Source organism: Solanum dulcamara, chromosome 1, assembly GCF_947179165.1.
Source record: "Solanum dulcamara chromosome 1, daSolDulc1.2, whole genome shotgun sequence".
In the NCBI taxonomy this organism is placed as follows: Eukaryota; Viridiplantae; Streptophyta; class Magnoliopsida; order Solanales; family Solanaceae; genus Solanum; species Solanum dulcamara.
In genome coordinates this window covers 57,327,457-57,344,459 of record NC_077237.1, presented here as the reverse complement: position 1 = coordinate 57,344,459, position 17,003 = coordinate 57,327,457, and the positions used below count along the sequence as shown (strand labels likewise).

The 17,003-nt window shown below is 34.2% G+C and overlaps 1 long non-coding RNA gene across 7 annotated transcripts; it reads right to left on the bottom strand.

Moving 5' to 3' along the window:
• Positions 1-395: 395 nt before the first annotated feature.
• LOC129887585 (uncharacterized) lies at positions 396-15,288 on the bottom strand. 7 transcript variants are annotated; one of them, XR_008766453.1, is made up of 11 exons: positions 10,398-15,288; positions 8,950-10,317; positions 8,573-8,838; positions 8,386-8,491; positions 6,953-8,296; positions 4,257-4,498; positions 3,974-4,179; positions 3,763-3,855; positions 3,583-3,683; positions 2,924-3,474; positions 396-567 (listed from the first exon to the last, which is right to left on the bottom strand). It is a non-coding gene; the product is annotated as an uncharacterized LOC129887585 (long non-coding RNA). The 7 variants fall into 7 exon arrangements; XR_008766463.1 differs by having other exon boundaries at positions 397-567; positions 8,950-8,985; positions 9,189-15,284; XR_008766449.1 differs by having other exon boundaries at positions 397-567; positions 2,924-3,007; positions 3,084-3,474; positions 8,950-15,282.
• Positions 15,289-17,003: the final 1,715 nt, after the last annotated feature.

Genomic DNA, 17,003 nt, shown 5'->3' with positions numbered 1-17,003 from the left:
CAATAAAATCGCCCCTAAACATCCATGTTTAATGACAATAGTTTAGTGGCAATTATAAAAGCTAGAAGATCCTTGTGAAAATATCTTAATTTTCCCCATTTAGCGTTCAATTTTTATGGCTAGTAAATCCACTTAATTTGGCTCTAAAAGTCGCAAGCTTTAACAATCAACTGCTTAGCCACCATTAATAGAGATTACCTCCATTCATCAAATTATATATTTTGCACTTGGAATGATACATCTATAACTAGTAAACCCAACAAAACTATTATTAAAAGAGAGCCTATTAGAGGCGACAAAGTTTGTCAAATGCTAAAAAACATATGATATTAATTGATAAAACATGATATATCTTATCAAATCCAAACAAACAAACAAACAAAAAGGAAGTACTAATCCAAAAAAAGAGGTATCCCAACTTAAAAATAAACTTATATTAGCTGAATGAAATAACTAATATCATTATAGAACCAATCCTATCAAGTAATGTCTTTAAAGAATTTCCACAATTGTTCGTCATATTGAAATATTTCATAGGCAAAAGTTTTGAACATCAGACTGTATGACCTGAAATTATAAATAAATATAACAAAAGATGAAATATAATGGATAAAAAACATCAAGAGTTGGGAGCTATAGCATATTAGACATATGAAGATTACAAAAAATCTAATCAACACTAGTCAATATGACCTCAAGCACTTTCCATCGCAAAAGAGACATTATTTGGAGAAGCAGAAAACATCAATAGATAATAATAAGCAATTCAAAACAAAATTAACCACGTCCGAATAGCAAAGCAACATACAACTACACGCACCAAGTACTTATGTCCAAGGTTAAACTCTATGCATTCTTAAACTATGCTAATAAATGTGTGGAGCACCTGTTTTTTGAATGTAATTTCTCAGCCACTACTTTGAATATAATGCAGAGGCTGACAAGGTATCAACATGAGTTCTGTCAATTGGACAATGTAGAATCAATGGTATACAAATCACTGAACAGAACATATTTGATCCACTGAAAATAGACAGTGATAATAACCAGTTCTACCATCACTAGTTCCCATGCATTGATTTTTTTCTCACAGTTCTAGAAATCAAACCATTAATATTGCTTTCAGCTATATAAACGAAACCTATAGATAATACTAACTACACCTCAAGGGTATCCTTGTATAGTATCAAGTATATTTTTTTTCATCTACTCTACTTCTGGTCAAGTAACAGTTAATTGAATCCTAGCCAACCCTTTTTTATGATAGTTATGTTAATGATTTACTTTTAATAAAAGAGTTATTGGGCATTGACTTCCTGAAGAATCAGAGATTTTCCTGCAACTTTCGAGCTTATTGTTCCCTTCATTAGATCTTATTTAACTAAGATGACCAAAAAAAAGAAAATAATCGATGGCCTATGCCTATGTACAAATCTATATTAGGGAGCAAACACAACATCAATGCGAAGATTATAAACCTGTAAATATTTTATATCAGGAAGGTCTTTGATGTGCAAAAATCATAACATAATAAGTTGTTTGATAGTAATAACAGTTAAACATATAGTATGCAGCCTCAAGACCAAGGATTATCAAATGAAGTGGCGAGCAAGAACACCTTTTATTACTCTCAATTAGGAATAATAATTGGGTGCAAATCATCTAGCCTTTAAGATTTGGTCGTGACACCTTATCACCAATTCCAGTTCCCCTATATTATATTTTTATCACTGTTGTTCAACTAGCTAGTGAATAGTGACTACAAAGAAAAGAACGATTATCAAAGCCTAGCCAACTCTTTTTTATAATAGCTGTGTTAATGTCTTACCTTTAACAAAGGAGCTGTTGTTCTTTGACTTCCAATAGATTTAAAGAATTTGTTGCAATTTCGAGCTTATATCCTTATCTCAACCCCAACATTCACATTGGTATAGTTTCCACAGATTCTAATTGGGATCTAAATATTAGCTACTAATCAACACAATTCCTCTAATAATTTTCATGCTACATAGTCAGCTCAAATCTAACTTAGGTTTCACAAAAAAAAATCTTACTACCTCAATGCATTTTATTTTAATCATTTATGAATATGTACAAATCTGCGGTGGATGTGTGGGCACACTAGGATGGATAGAATTAGGAATGAAGATATCCGAGACAAGGTGGGAGTGGCATCGGTGGAGGACAAGATAAGGGCATGTGAAGAGGAGAGACACAGATGCTCTAGTGCGGAGGTGCGAGAAGTTGGCTATGGACGGTTTCAGGAGGGGCAAAGAGAGGCCAAAGAAGTATTGGGAAGAGGTGATTAGACATGATATGGCACAGTTGCAGTTCACCGAGGACATGACCTTAGATAGGAGGCTGTGGAGGACTCAGACTAAGATAGTGGGCTAGGTGGCTTATCTTTTCTCCATAGTAGTCGTAGTTTTGCTCATTTGTTTATTAACATTTGATTTCTGCATTTGATTACTGCTTATATTTATTGGCCCGGTTTACTTTGGGTATCCTATTTATCTATAGTAGTTAATGCTCCTTTCTTTCCGACCTTTCCTACCCTGACTTTCCCGCTCTCATTATTCATATTTTTATATTGTTATCGATATGATTGGCTCTACTGACCTATGTCTTGTTTTCCTTGTCTTTCCTCTCTTGTTCTTCTCTCTTAAGCCGAGGGTCTTTCGGAAACAGCCGCCCTACCTTTCAAGGTGGGAGTTAGGTCTGCGTACACTCTACCCTTCCCAGACCCCACATGGTGGGATTATACTGGGCTTGTTGTTGTTGTTGTTATGAATATGTACAAATCTCTATTGGGGAGAAAACACAACATCAAAGCAGGTTTTTAGAGAAATCTTATTGATTTGGACTCAAGAAGTCAAATGAGGAAAACTCAAAAAATAGCATCGAAGGATAAAATGATTAATACCATGAGAAGTTGGAGTATTTTCAGCAATACTAGTAATCCTTGTTGTTTGTGGTATTTGTCCATGACCACTGTCGACGTCGGAGACTTGATAAATATTAACACATCAATTAACAATACTTTTATAGGATTAAAATTTCATAAAAATGTCTAATCCAACTACCTGTTCACTTGAGGTGTCGCTGATATTTTGAGACAGATTTATTAGGAGCATATTTGCGCATGAATGATCTCATTTGGAGTAATTCTGATTGCATATTCTCCTGATTTTGTTTCATAAGATTCATTTCTTCATTTTGTTTCGCCTTTAATTCAGTAATCTCATGTTCTAACCTTTTTACAACTTCATTAGACGAATCCTCTTCATTAATATTTCCAAAGGAAGATCTACTACCCCATAGAACTGAAGGAGTTGAACTAAGTCCTAAACCACGAACATATCCACTTCTTTCATTTTCCAACACCTGGGAATACACATCACCTTTCCAAGAAACATGGTGACAAGGTTGGTCAGTAGATTCCTCACTATTGCTCAACTTTTCATTTATCATGTCCTGTTCAAAGAATATATATTAAATAAATTTTTTAATTTACTTATTCACCTAATATGTTTTTTCTAACTATTTCTCGATTTAGAAAATAAAAGAAAGAAGAAATCTTACAATAGCTTTGGCAGATAATCATCCAATGGTCTACCATCCATGCGTTTTTTATGAGTTAATAAGAAAATTTTTGCTCGTGTTGGCTCTATACCATTTTCGACCTAATACAATAAAATTGATGTCATCTATGCATGACAAAAACGGGTAAAATATCATAGTTTGTAGTTTCAACAGGCTTACATTCTCATCCATCAAGGTAGCAATACTTTTGGATCCTCCTGTGTGAGGCATCTTTTGCTTGGCCCTATTATTTCTATTTGCCTGGGTATGTCTCTGTCATTGAAAAATTAAAATGATATCTTATGAATTACAAATAAAAATTGAGCATAACAAAATCTAAAGATTTTAAAAAATTAGCAACTAGGAGTATGTTTTCAAGATTCGTTGATACCTTAGCTTTCTCAGAAAGTCAATAAGAGACATGACCACTCCATTGATCTCTCAGTATACGACTTGGTCTATTTTTCAGCAAAGCATCTTTAGTCTTATACTTTGGAATATGGTCACCTTTTAATTGGCACTTGTAATCTTTTCATTTCTTTCCTAGTGACTTTTAAGAAAAAAGTCTTCTCCGCATTTTGGGATAGAGAACTTCTTCTGAAAAAGAAAAAGCAAACATTTAGAAAATAACATCATGTATAACAGAGCTTGCTCACCTCATAACTACACCATACCCTCACAAAATTCAACAATTTTTTCTTTTCCTCATTGTCGATATTTCTCCAATCATCTACGTGTAGAGGTGTTAATTCTGGAGTTCTTGCAATAATTCCTAAAAATGTAGCAAGATTTCAACCCTTTTCTCCAATAGCTTGGTTATGACTATTAAACGGCACGTCAACTGTTTTTCCCGGAGGAAGCTTCCAAATATCTTCAAGTAAAGTAGGACCACATACCTTTCTTGTCTCCGAATTACCTAGAAGGAATAAGATTTGAAGGACATCAAATGATAAAACTTATATAGTTAAGCAATTGAGAGATGCTCTGCATTCTGTTAAATAATAGTATCACGACAGAACAACAGAAAACAAAAATAATATATTCAACCTATGGCCAACCTGATGTAATTTTTAAAATTATTTCTTACTCAGATATTTATTCTGTTGCTATTCTAGAGTACCTTACTGTAGAGATTCTTGAACTAGCTGGTAAAGCAAGCAAGGATCTTAGAGTGAAGAGAATCATCCCAGGCAATTGCAACTGGCCATTCATGGGGACAATGAACTTGATACACTTATCAAAGAGATCATTGTCGATGCTGGGGTCATCACTCACATTCACAATTCCATCATAAATAAAACCATCAGGGAGTAAAATTCATCAATTTTATCTTGAATGGATGTTGACTAATGGCACTGCCTATGTTAATGTTTTTTCCACTTTATTTAGGTTGATACAGTACTTGTTGGTCATGTAGGATTAGAATAACTTATTTGATGAAATGAACATATTAGTTTGATATTCTTATTTTGTTGGTTTATTTGGTATGTGGCTCAGTGATGCATGTGTATATCACTGTAATTGTCTAATAAATGATCTGATTCAGTTCCAACCATCCACAAAATAAGAGAACGGGTCTTATTCATCAACAACCAACTATGCACTTATATGTAGCTTTGCACTTTTTAGTTTGTAGAAAGTAAAGTTTTCAGCTGGTTGTGTGAGCCTAGAAGTGCAGGGTGGTTGAACATTATTGATATCCAGATATGGAATAGAGAAGCTTTATGCAAATTAGTATGGACAGTGGCAAAGAAGAAAGATACATTATGGGTCCAGTGGATCCACACCTTTTATATAAAAAGGTTGAATCTCAATAATATGAAGTACCCCTAACCCCTACACAAGCTTACTGGATAATTCGAAAAGTATTTGACGCACGTGATTGGCTACAAGGGGACAATGTTCTTGATGAAGTAGAACATGCGGAGAAGAAAGGGAGATTCAATATTAAAGCAACATATGTATCCTTCATACCTCAATACCCAAGAGTACAGTGGAAGAGCTTGGTAATGTGCTCAAGGTTACTTCCAAAACATCAATTTGTTCTATGGCTAGCTATTCAACATTGATTGACTACAGATTAGAAAAATAGGGAGTGCAAGTAACCCAAGGTTGTGTACTGTGCAACTCTGGTGAAGTTGAGACTATGTCACATTTGTTCTTTACATGTAGCTACTTTGGTATGATGTAGTAGACTCTTCTCAGATGGTTAGGAATCTAGAGATAGGTACTAAATTGGAATGATGAAGTATGCGGGGTTGCAAACAAAGTTAAATGAGGTAAGTCGACATAAATCATTGGCTGGATATTTGCAGCTCTAGTCCACCATGTATGAAAGGAAAGGAGTGCTAGAAGATTTTAGCAAATCGCACAACCAGGTCGAGCCTGGATCAAGGAAATCATTCTACAATTGCATATAAAGAGACATAAAATAACTAAATGGTCTCATATACTTAGCAGCTTAAACAATTTTCCTAGTTAACTGTTGATCTTCGAGTCATAGAGAAGATATAAGCAGTGGTTCTGTTTTTGTTTTGAGAATCAACTCGAGAGTCCAAAAAGAATTGATTGGTTGTACAAAGCTTATATTTGGTTAAATAAAATCTTTACTTTTGACCAAAAAAAATGTCCAGCTGGTGGAACGAAAGGCTAAAAGCAGTGTCCACAACTCTGCTCAAGATCACTCTTACGAAAGGCTAAGGCCTTGGTTGCTAGGTTGGTTCTCTGTGTGTCCATAATGTTTCTGCTAAAGATCACGCTTTAAGTTGACTCACTAATTGTTTCTAAGATGACACAGGATGAAAACATTACAACTTTAAGCTTTTGGATCTGATTGAATATAATATCTTTCTAAGATGACATAGGATCACTCTTTATTCATATATTATTATGTTAGGGAAGCAAATCAAGTTGTTGATGAGCTTCAAGATAGAGGATGAAGAAATTTGGCATAACAGATATCCAACTTAGCCTTACTTTGAAGAAGTTTTCTGAACATAATTATACAGACATCATCAAAAGATGTGGCTAAAGAAAGCATTGTGACTCTTACTTCAAAAATATGGCTCTCATTTTCTTAATGTTATCATTATGATCTATAGAGATGTGATAATTGGTTTTACTTATACATCTATATATAGAGATGTGATTTAAATCGACTACCATAATAAGAAGCAACACTATGATATTTATCTCCTCAAATTAGATATTTAACTCCTCTTAAATATAAAGATAATCATCAAAAACAGCTAGCTTCATACAAGCTTGATCCACAGGATACAAGTAAACACAAAAAAATCTTCAGTGCCACCAACTTATTATTTTCTAGCATGTACAACTAATAAGAAGTATAGAGCTTAAAAAGTATTACCTGATTCCTCAGTGCCATCAACAGAATTATTCAACTCATTAGATTGATCAACATGATATTGGGTTTCAGAGTGATTTTGCCTATTTATCAACTGCTCAAGATAAGGTTGGGCTCGATCGATGTTACGTATCAACTGCTCAAAATATTGTCGCACATCTTGATCATTTTAAAGTTGAATGTCCAATCTGTAGCGACCTCTAGTTTGCATACTTTCTTATCTAAAATGAAGTAACTACATAGATGCATTAAGTTGCACTGGTAGCAGAATAACAGGACAAATGGAATACAAGATATAGCATCATTCTCATCTTAAGCCATGAAAACACATACTAATGCACCAGGGATAAGCAAAATTCCAATTCATAAGAACACATCCTCACTTCTCAATCCAAGGAATAAAACAACAAAATATAAGTAAAAGCAAGCACAGATTCACTGAAAACCTTCACTAATTAACCAAAACAAACATAGGAAAATTTATAGTTGATCACTAACATGATCTTCAATAAAATGACTCAGATTGAAAGCAAATCCGTAAAGATATTTTATTCAAATTTATATATAAAAAATAACAAATACCTAAAGGTTTTTTAATAACATTTGAAAAAAATATATTTTATAATAACCACCTATCATTCAGGATCACTTTCATTTTCAATATCATTTCCTCCCTCGAGTATGGAGTTTTGTATCAATTATTCTTCGATCGACTCCACTTCTTACCCAATCATTAGTCTCATACTCTGGAACATGAGAATTTTCTATGATAGCCAAGTGGAATCACTGTGCATTGATGACTCTAACTGCACACTATTTTCCTCTCCCATATCAAAAACATCTCTAGGTTTAATTAACCCAGGGACAAACCATTTATGATCTTGATGATCTTTCACAAATATTACTTGTTGAGCTTGTTCTGCAAAAATAAAGGGCTCATGACGTTCTCGATCGCCAGAATCAGCCAGGCGTGAAAAATTAACAAATATGAAACCCAAGTCATCTTCCATAACTCCTTTGCCTTTGAGTACATCAGCCCAATCACATTTAAATAAGACAACTTTAAATTCTTCATAGTAGTTTAACTCCACAATGATTCAATCTACCATAATATGTGATATTTGCAGACTTTGGAGCATTGTCACTTGAACTTGTATAACTTTCGGTCTTGGAAACGACCATAACACCACTATTTTATGTCTCTAAGTACTCTTCATTTTGTTATGTTCGAAATCGATACCTATTATTTACATCAAATGCACTGAATCTTTTTGCAATGTAACTTGCCCCTTTTGCAAGAACTTTGACATTCTTTAATTTGTCAGATGTGGCCTCCAACTCTTTTACCTAACCAAATAGAAAGATACAACTATAAATTTTGATATAAGGACGAGTACGATAATTAAGGTAACCTATAACTTAGTAATACCACTTACTTGCTCCTTGAACCACTCACTAAATGTATCGAAATGCATACGATCAAGTTGATGTTGAGTCAAACGATGCTTACAATGTGATCTCTTGATTTCAACAATATGTTCTCTATTCACGTGACTCAAATATATCAATTTTGTTATCAAATGAAGTAAGTTACACTTAATCAATAATAGATATAACACTTACTTTTTATAATTCTCAACGAGCTCTCACTCGCAATTAAAAAGCACATGCCGATGTGCTTGCAACAATGTTTTCTCATCCATTTCATATACATCTACTCCATAGTATGACTCCACAGTAGTAGGAAAAAGGCATTCTTCTTTACTAGTCATGCTCAATATCATCATCACATCTTCTTTAACAATAAGACTTTGAATCTCCACCCTCCAAATATCATGAGGAAAATGCCAAACATTCATTTGCTATGTATGCTTCTGCTATTGAACCTTCTGTACATGCACAGTTAGGAACATATGATTTTAAAGTACCCAAGTTCCTACGGAATAAATTAATGTTATTAGCTTGATATATATATATAAGATTAATGATATTCTCCATACCATCAATTGGGTATATCCAGCGATAATGTACTGGACCTGCAAGTTTAGCCTCAGTTGCCAAGTTAGTAATCAAGTGTACCATAATAGTAAAGAATCCTGGGGGAAGGGTTTTTCCATAGTAGACAATGTTTCTGGAATTTTTTCTTCAAGTAATTTTAAGTCTTCTAGTTTTAGCACTTTGCTACACAAAACACGAAAGAATGTGCATAGTTCAATTAAAACTGATTTAAATCTTTTACCTGTTGTTCTCCTCAAGGTAAGAGGAAGAAGTTCTTGCATTATAACATGGCAATCATGAGTTTTTAGCCCAGATAGCTTTCGTTTGCGTATCCAACATGAGATATTAGACGCATAGCCATGTGGAAACTTGGCATTTTGTAGTACTTCATAAAACATCTCTTTTTCATTTGAAGACATTGTGAAATAAGTAGGAGGAAGATATGCCCTCCCACTAGCTCGATATTGAGGCCATAAGCTTGGTCTTATTTTTATCTCCTTCAAGTCCAATCGTGCTTCTATATTGTATTGGCTTCTTACCAAGACCCAATAATGTATACATTATGTTATCACACACATTCTTTTCTATGTGCATTACATCAAGATTATGGCGCACCAAGTTATACTCCCAATAAGGAAGATCAAAAAATATGCTCTTTTTTTTACATGTGTTTTTCATCACCACACTTACCTCTTCACTTGACTGGCCTAGAGTAAACTTTATATCTTTTACTTGATCCAGCACTTGTGATCCAGATATTGAAAAAGGTGCAGGTCTCGTTTCTTTGGTCCCATCAAATGATTTTGCATCATTTTGATATTTGTGACCATGCTTCAAGAAACGTCGATGCCCCATGAAACAAAATTTCCGGCCATGTTTGAGCCTTTTAAATTAAGTGTTTATATTGCAAGAAGGGCATGCAAACCCACCAGAAGTGCTCCATCCAGAAAAAGTACCATATGCTAGAAAATCATTTATAGTCCACATGAGAGCTGCTCTCATTTGAAATGTCTCCTTTGTAGAAGCATCATATGTTTCCACCCCGACACTCCACAATTCATTTAGCTCTTCTATTAATGGTTGCAAAAAGACATCAATATTATTGTCAGGTGATTTTGGTCCAGGAACAAGTAAGGACAGAATAAAGAACTCTTCTTTCATGCACATCCATGGTGGAAGATTATATGGCATTAAAATCACTGGCCAAGTACTGTGAACAATTCACATTGTGCCAATCGGATTAAACCCATCAGAAGCTAATCCCAGACGAACATTGTGAGGATCTCCAACAAATTCAAGATACTTACTATCAAAACTTTTCCAAGCTTTGGAATCTGCAGGATGTCGTAGAACTCCATCTTTGTTGCGCTCTTCATGATGCCAACGCATTACCTTAGAATTTTATAAAGACATAAATAATCTTTGTAGTCTTGATTTTAAAGGAAAATACCTTAGGACCTTGGCTGGAATTTTCTTTGCATTATTTTTCCATCTAGAAGCTCCACAAATTTTGCATTCATTGACATCCTTACTGGCAAACTCTTTTCTGAAAAGCATGCAACCATTGGGACAAGCATGAATCGTTTCATACTTTAAGCCCAAACCTTCAACTATCTTTTTGGTTTCATAGAAAGGAGGCAATTTTTCTCCTTCCGGCAGCACATTTTTCAATAGTCCAAGCAAAGAATCAAAAGATTCATTTGACCATTTGAACATGCATTTTGTACGATAGATATGTAGCAACTTCTTATATCCAGGATATAGAGCCCGTTTGGATGGGCTTAAAAAAAGTAATTTTTATTTATGAAGTGCTTTTAGAACTTTGAAGTGCTGAAAGTTATTTTTATAAATAAGCAGTTGAGTGTTTGGATAAAAGTGCTTAAATGAGGAAAATGATGTGAATTTTAGGGTTAAAAGAATACAAAGGGTAGTTTGGGAATTTAGTTAAAATATAAGGGATATAAAAGTAATTTCCATGGTCAAAGAAAATGACTTTAAGCACTTAGGAAAAAAAAGTTAGGAATCCTAACTTTTCATTTTTGACTGACTTTAAGAACTTTATGGCTTAAAAGTTAGCATTAGGCAAACACGTTCAAAAGCTAAAAACGGGCTTTAAGTTGGTTTTGACCAACTTAAAGCCCATCCAAACGGGCCCATAGTTCTTCATTTGCCTCCTTCATGAGTCGTTCAAACTTATCCACCTCAGGATGAGTTTGATTTTTAGACGTATGAGTGGTATTTTACTGTAGGTTTGGCTCCATCTCGCCCCTTTCATTGACATCACTATCCATGAACTGTGTACAACATCCAAAGGCATCATGTATCATTCCTCACACATCATCACCCCTTAAAGTTGATTGGCCGCCATTAGTTACTTGCGTATTGTTTGATCTATTTAGACACTCTCCATGACAAAACCAAGTATCATATGATAGCAATCATAAGATGATCATATGCTGTATCCCTATTGACTTGATGGAAAAGCACACATTCTGTACAGGGACATGCAAATTTGTCTCCATCTTGTTTTGTAGAAAAGGCATGATTTATAAAATCATTTACTCCATCCAAGTATTGTTTACTAACTCTATCACAATACAACCACTTTTTATTGGTAGAATTGTCCATAAAGTTCAAGATATTCTTTTCTCAACAGTTACTGTAAGAACTAAAGATATGTTAGTCAAAACCAATGGAATTAATCAATATGTAATTGCATAACTCAAAGGATGTCATTTTAACAATTAAAACTATCAAACGGAAATCTGATTTTAATTTTATCCAAATAATGAGTTATCTCAACACACATGGAAAAGTTAGAAGGCTTCCAATAAACATTTTCTTTCCAACTCACACTAAAATGCAAAATTGTACCTGTGCTCAAGATATCCATGTTCATGAAGAAAGTATAGAAACTACATGTGATTTTGTAGCTTCTACTTACAGATTAAAGATTTTGACAGTTCAAGTATTTAGAGCTTCGGATTGCAATACAATTAAGGCTTATGTAGACGACTGAAATGGGGTGTACAAGTTGACCTGACTGTGTGTTATGTAGCAGGAATCGGGATAATTGAGCACCTTTTCTTTATGTACTTATTTACTGCTATCATTTGGTCTCGATTTCTAAGATGCCTAAGGGTGTGCTGAATGTCTATGGATTGGTCTTCTAAGGTTAGTTGGGCTATACTAAATGCTAGAAGCAGTTCTAGTTAAGTTGAAATCTTCACTATATTACTAGCAGATTGTATCTACCATTTATGGTTAGAAAGGAACTATCAAGGTATAGCTTGCATAGCAAAGAATATTGTAAGAAGGGCTGCTCAAGATATTCATGTTCAAGGAGAAAATACAGAAACTACATATGATTTTGTTGCTCCTACTTACAAATTTAAGCTTTCGACGGTTCAAGTGTTTAGAGCTTCTGATTGCAATACAATTAAGGCTTATGTAGACAGATAAAATGGGGTGTACAAACTGACTTGATTGGGTGTTATGTACCAGAAATCTGGACAATTGAGCACCTTTTCTTTAAGTGAAAATTTACTGCTATCATGTGGTCTCGACTTCTAAGATGCCTAATGGTGTGTCGAATGTCTAGGGACTGATCTGCTAAGGTTAGTTGGGCTATACAAAATGCTAGAAGCAATTCTAGTTAAGTTAAAATCTTTATTACTTTACTAGCAGATTGTAGCTACCATTTATAGTTAGAAAGGAACCATCAAGATAAAGATTGCACAGTTAAGAATATTCTAAGAAGGGTTGCTCAAGATATTCATGATCAAGGAGAAAGTACAGAAACTAGATATGATTGTATAGCTTCTACTTACAGCTTTAAGCTTTTGACAGTTCAAGTATTTAGAGCTTCTGATTGCAATACAATTAAGGCTTATGTACATGGCTGAAATGGGGTGTACAAGCTGACTTGATTGTGTGTTATGTAGCAGGAATCTGGACAATTGAGCACCTTTTCTCCAAGTCTGATTTACTATTATCATTTGGTCTCGACTTGTAAGATGTCTAAGGTTGTGCCGAATGTCTAGGGACTGATGTGCTAAGGTTAGTTGGGCTATACAAAATGCTAGAAGCAATTCTAGTTAAGTTAAAATCTTTATTACATTACTAGCAGATTGTAGCTACCATTTATAGTTAGAAAGGAACCATCAAGATAAAGATTGCACAGTTAAGAATATTCTAAGAAGGGTTGCTCAAGATATTCATGATCAAGGAGAAATTACAGAATCTACATGTGATTTTGTAGCTCGTACTTCTAGATTTAAGTTTATGACAGTCCAAGTATTCAGAGATTCTGATTGCAATTCAAATTACTTGAAATAAATAAGTACATCAGTTTTATAAAAAATAAATTCACACTATACCATCTCAAAACTGAAGACATTCACCTATAAAGCAGTTTCATATCTTGACAATATCAGTAGCTATAATGAATTGTCAATAACTCACAATTAAAGCTCACTTGATAAGGGCTCACTTTACGAAACGAGAAGTAATAAGGGCTCGCTTCACTAAAGCAAAAAGTGTGAAACCAAGCGCACACTTTTTCAACTAAAGAAAAACTTTTAATTCTTAAGATCTATTAAATATACATAGTTAAAAACCAAGATCTTAATAGAAAAATCAATTCATAAAACAAAAAGAGGCAGTAAAACAGAGACAGAACAACAAAAAAAATGGACAAAATAATCGAGAAACAAGCAATACAGCTTCACATCGCTTCTCGCTTCAAGCGACAAAATACTCGCTTTTAAGAACAATACTCCAGAGTTCGCCCAAAACAACAATAATAACTAGATAGAAATGTAGCTAAACAACCATGTACACTTTACCTGAAACAAATTGGAGCAACTGAGCTATATTCTAAACTTTCAGCTCAAACTGTATCTAGTTTCCTTTCTTCAACCCAATGAACTTTCTATAGAATTTTAACACTCAAATAATTTTCAGTTCTAGACTCAAGAATGTAACTCAGGTCATAAATTCTTTCCAGCAGCTTCTTCAAGAACAAAAGAATAAAAAACAGAGAAAACTTGCAAACTGCAGGTCAAAAATAACTGTAGCAGCTAGCTCGCACAACAGAGAAATAGAGAAACAGAGAAAACAAGAACAAAATAAGAGAAGAAGAAAAGCTGAAAAGCTTACCTTGCAATCGCTTGAAAAAGCGTCGCAACAAGAGAAGTGAAACAAAGGAAAATCTTTGGAAATAAATCGCGAAGTTTTTTATTATGATTTTTTTTTTAAAAAAAAGATCTATATACTGCCAACCTCGTTTTAGAAGAAAAGCGAGCTTTTTTAGCTTCTGGGACTGAACCTCTCACTCTTTATCTATAGCCACGTCTCACTATAATAAAGCAATATAGCTTCTCTTATCTTCTCGCTTTAAGCGACAAAGTGCACGCTTCAAATAACGCTACTCAAGAGTTAGCCCAAAACAGTTTAACAACAACTTGATAGAACGTAACTGTAGCTAATCTGCCATGTACATCTTTCCTAAACAAGGTTGAGCAACCAAGCTATATTCTAAATGAATTCAGTTCCCTTTCCTCAACCCCAATGAACTTTTTATTGAATTTAGCACTCAAAACATGTTCTCACTTCAAAATATAATTTTCAGTTCTAGTTCTAGAATGTAACTCAATTCATAAATTACTTCCAGCAGCTCCATTAAGAAGAAGAAAAGTAAAAAACAAAGAAAAGTTATGGACTGCAGGATGAAAAAGAACTGTAGCAGCAAACTCGCAGTAGAGAAACAGAGAAAAGAAGCAGAGAAGAAGAGAAGAAAAAGAAGGATGTAATTCATGCCATAAATTCCTTCTCATATTTACTTTATGGCGACTTCAAACAAAATTCAGCGGTGAACAGTGTAATTTTAAAATTATCAATTGCACAAATCATAGAGTTGTTAAAAAATTACTATCACGAACTAAAAACTAAAGTGTCATCAACTCGGCTTGTTTTCAAGTTCAAAGGGAGACAAGGGAAAGTGATCAATTTCTAAACTTCAAGAAACAATCATAAAAATCAAACATTCCTCGTCAATTAAATCCCAACATCCACAAAAAATTCAGTTCCAATTAAACATCCTCAAGTCGAACATACAGATCAACACACCACAAAACGTTTTAAATAGTTTGGTGTTTCGGTTGAGATTTTCTACTGAATGTGTTTTCATGGTTTCAAGTAAGTATCAGAAATATCAATTACATAGTGGTCGTAATGTAGTTCATTCAAGTAAAAACATTGATATTCATCAAAAATAAAGTCGAAAAAACATTCAAACAATCATGAGAGTTTAACAACAATCATAGCGAATAGAGTAATCAATTTAGTCAATTGCCCATCAAATTAATAGAAGGGGTAAATCACACAACAAACTTAGTAAATACAGAAAAAAAAATACTTGTACGAAATTACAAATCTTCTCAATTGTTTGAGTACCTGGAAAGCAAAAAATTTGTCCGAAGAAGACAAGAAATTGAAGGATGAGATGAATCCAGTAAAACCTACAAAAAACGTAAATTAAGAACAAAATTGAGAAACCACAAACTTCACATGGTTCCCAAAATTAATTCTTGTTCGATTAGTTAACAAAACTTGACCTAAAGTTTTATGGAATTAAAACCTTAGGATTACCTGTGAAGATGGAGAATCTGAAAGGCAAAGATGCTGGCTACCGTCTCTCTGCTTAAGCGATGTGTAAATTTTATTCTCTCTACGGAGACTGATCTGAAAGGAAAAGATGTTGGCTACAGATCGAGCAAATCTAAAGTTAAGCAGGAATAAGGTTTTTTAAAAAAAATTTAAAGTTTCTTATTAATATTTGGAGGGAATTGTTAATTGTAGTAGAAAAAATTGGAGGCAAAAATTTATTGGATGAAGTTGCGTTCAATTGTGATATTTACTGGCAAATTATTTTTATTGTCACTAAAAAGATGTCTTTTAGCGGCTATTGTCCATATGCCACTAATATTTAAGTTCAAGAATTAGTTAGCAGCGACTGATTAATTGCCGCTAAATAATTTCCACCAAAAACCTATTTTGTAGTAGTGAGTTGTCGAAGTATGCTCCATCATTGGTAGCCGACTCTCCTGTCCGAATGAGCAAGTTTATTTTGGGTGTGTTGGACTTGGTTATAAAATACTGCCACACCACCATGCTTATCAAAGAGATGGACATCTTTAGGCTCATGACTTATGATGAGCAAATTGAAGGAGAGAAGTGCAAGGGAGCCCAAGAGGGCTCAGTATGAAGGTAGCAGTTCCGTGTTTAAGGGTCAATTTATCTCATGCCTCAAAGCTCGGAAAATAATTTCCAAAGTTTGTTTCTATCATCTAGTCCAGGTTAGAGACACTAATTTCGAAACTCCTACTCTTGAGTCAATTCTAGTTGTTAATTAGTTTTTCAAAAGTTTTTTCCAATGATCTCCTAGGCATTCCTTCCAAAAGGGAAATAGACTTTGGTATCGATCTTCTTCCCAATACTCAGCCTATCTCTATTCCTCTTTACCAAATGGCCCTGGCAAAATTGAAAGAATTAAAGGATCAATTGAAGGATTTATTAGACAAGGGTTTTATTAGACCGAGCATATCTTCATGGGGTGCTCCAATTCTCTTTGTTAGGAAGAAGGATGATTCTCTCCGTATGTGTATTGACTACTGGTAATTGAACAAGCTCACAATTAACAATAAGCCAAGAATTGTTGACTTGTTTGATCAACTTCAACGAGCAAGCTATTTTTCAAAGATTAACCTTCGATCAAGTTATCATCAACTCCGAGTAAGGGAGTGTGACATTCTGAAGACGGCTTTTAGAACTCAATATAGTCCCTTTGAATTTTTGGTTATGTCATTTGGACTAATGAATGCCCCTACAGCTTTTACGAATTTGATGAATAGGGTGTTCAAGCAATACTTATTTATGTTTGTGATTGTCTTTATTGATGACATTTTGATCTACTCACGGAGTGAGGAAGAGCATGCCGATCATTTGATGATTGTGTTGCAAATTTTCAAAGACCGTCAATTGTATGTGAAGTTTA